The sequence below is a fragment of the Montipora foliosa genome, chromosome 12 (genome assembly GCF_036669935.1).
Source record: "Montipora foliosa isolate CH-2021 chromosome 12, ASM3666993v2, whole genome shotgun sequence".
NCBI lineage: Eukaryota > Metazoa > Cnidaria > Anthozoa > Scleractinia > Acroporidae > Montipora > Montipora foliosa.
The window spans coordinates 38,631,986-38,634,485 of record NC_090880.1 but is presented as its reverse complement, the minus strand read 5'-3'; the positions used below and the strand labels follow the sequence as shown (position 1 = coordinate 38,634,485).

The following is a 2,500-nucleotide window of genomic DNA, read 5'->3' as shown; positions in this document are numbered from 1 at the left end:
GAAAGCTGGCATACCTTAAATGAACTTCTAATACTGCATTAATAGAAACTTAAATTAATGTCTTAAGAGCATTTCAATTAATTTGAAGGAAGAACAGCAACCTGATGAACTGGTCACACTCAGAATTCACAGTGATGTTGCAGTTTACAAGGCAACAAACTCTCATGTGATTAAAACTTGGAGAAGCTCTGCCACTGAGAACTATGAGGTGCAGGCCAGAATTGGACTGTCAGTTTTATTCATTGTTATCAAGTAAATTAGAGACAACTTGCAAGGCTACTGATCAAAACACTGCTTACTCAGAATGGCTTAACACCTAAAAGCTACGAGGATTGAGCTAAGATCTACAGAGAGCCATGTTCTAAGGGTTACATGCATGAATGAAACTGAGCAGAAGGCAAAGAGACTAACATTATTGATTTGTGGACTGCTATGGGTATCTCATAAAGGCTTAGTGGTTAGCACTAAAAAGAAGACCGTCATCACCAATGCAGTGCATTATATCTACCACATTCAATGGAATGGTCTGCAATGCAGAGCTGAGTTACATTCAGCAGACCACCAGGAAGTCTGCAATGCAACAACTCGTTTCTGTTAGACTTATCCATTGTGTGACAGACATTACTGGTGTTGAACATGTACATTTTAGTACCTTTGATGTACAACTGTGTGAAATGTATGATTTCCAAAGTCTCATAACTTTTGTCTTCATTTCTGTGGCAGAGGCTTAGCAGGAGAGCATGTTCGGAGAATTCTCTGTCTGATATTCTAGGATTTCTTCATTTAGCTGCATTTAGTTCAGGTTTTCAGCTAGATGACTGCATGTCACTGATATTATACAAGGATCAGTAGGCAATTAATGAAGACTTTAAAAAATGAACAACAATTACTTACAAAATAATGGCACGCCGGATAAATCACTATCCAGTGGATAAGTCATAGCGAAACCAATTGCGCCATCCAGTGGATAGCAAGTTCATTTTTATCTGGCAGATAGTGCTATTCATTGTACGTACATACATACCTACCTACATACCTACCTACCTACCTACATACCTACCTACCTACCTACCTACCTACCTACCTACCTACCTACCTACATACATACATAATTGACTACTCCCCTTAGGGGCTTTTCAGGGTCAATGAAACACAATGAAACGACAGAACAGAATAACAACAACAACTGTTTAGGATCCCAACTAGCCGGAGGCTAACCAGTTGCCTATTTACAAGTATAGCTGGGAAGTTGAACCAGGGACTACTAGGATCAAATTCAACGATTGGTCAGAACAGGTCTCGAATCCGGGATCTTCGGATCTCAGGGCAAGTGCCCTAACCACTGGGCCACACTGCCTTCCCTCGTTTGAGCAACTAGGGCCAGCTCTGAACCAGAGTTAAAGCTTCAAGGTCATGAGCTTCTGGTAATACCAGTGAGCTCAAATGAATTGATTTCTTTCACTTTTCCCCTCTTCCAACTTCAATTCCTCTCAACCTTACTCCATCCTTGCACCACAACCATTTTCGCATTTCCTATTTCCCACAACACACGCACTGGCTAAGAGTAATAGAAAAAAACTGTGGCAAATTATCTCGCTTTCGCATGTCCAAAATGTCAAGAAATGCCCCTAATTAGATGCATACAAATCACAGGCGCCCCAAGCTGACTTGCAAAATCGCGTTGTAACGCGATTTTGCAATGCATAACTATTATGTAGTAAGAGAGTTTAATGGTGAAAAGAGTTAAAAATTAAGTGAAGTTGAAAAACAAAACGTCGTTCTCTCGCAATAAACTTTCTCTGCCTCAAATATGTTGTTCACTTTTGTTTTGTGTAAAGTAAGTTTTGTGTGTAAGTACTCGTTTATGCACTGTCAAGCGAATTTCACTATATCAGCAATTCTTGGGTTTCACTCACGTGATCAACAGCCATGTTTTTCAACGAAAACAAAAGAAGACGTTAGCATAATAATAGCTTTCAATTCCAGGAAGATTGGATCGGGACACCAACATGGCCGCCATTTCATTGTTTGGGGACACCAACATGGCGGCGGCCGTGACCTCATGTGAAATCCAAGAATAGCTAATGAATCGACACAAAACAAAAGTGAACACCATATTTGAGGCAGAGAAAGTTTATTGCGAGAGAAAGACGTTCAATTTTTCAACTTAACTTAATTTTAAACTCTTTTCACCATTTTTTAAAGCATTCTTGTGTTTATTTCCTCTGTTCGCCAGAGTAAAAACTGACAAAGAATTACAAATTTTTAAAGCAAAATTAGATCAGACGGTCTAGGTTTAGAAATCTGACGTCGATTCACATCGATTTAATAAGGTCTAATAAGGCTTGAGTCAATTTTAGCCGAGTGAATTTTTCGCCCGCTGAATTAACAAACGTGCCAGAAATTTTACATCGATAATGAAGCTGTGATCTTACCGAGTAATTTCTTTTCCAAACATCAACTTTTGGTCAGTGAATGTCGAGTCAACGAAGACAATGTC

General features: G+C 39.3%; 1 protein-coding gene across 1 annotated transcript in view; it reads left to right on the top strand.

The window, feature by feature from the left end:
• Window positions 1–693, top strand: part of LOC137978690 (uncharacterized) — a 5,795-nt gene extending 5,102 nt beyond the window's left edge. Inside the window, exon 4 of the mRNA XM_068825706.1 lies at window positions 1–693. This exon is cut by the window's left edge and continues 1,007 nt beyond it. The gene's annotated coding sequence lies outside the window, so the exon portion shown is untranslated.
• The last annotated feature ends 1,807 nt before the right edge of the window (window positions 694–2,500 follow it).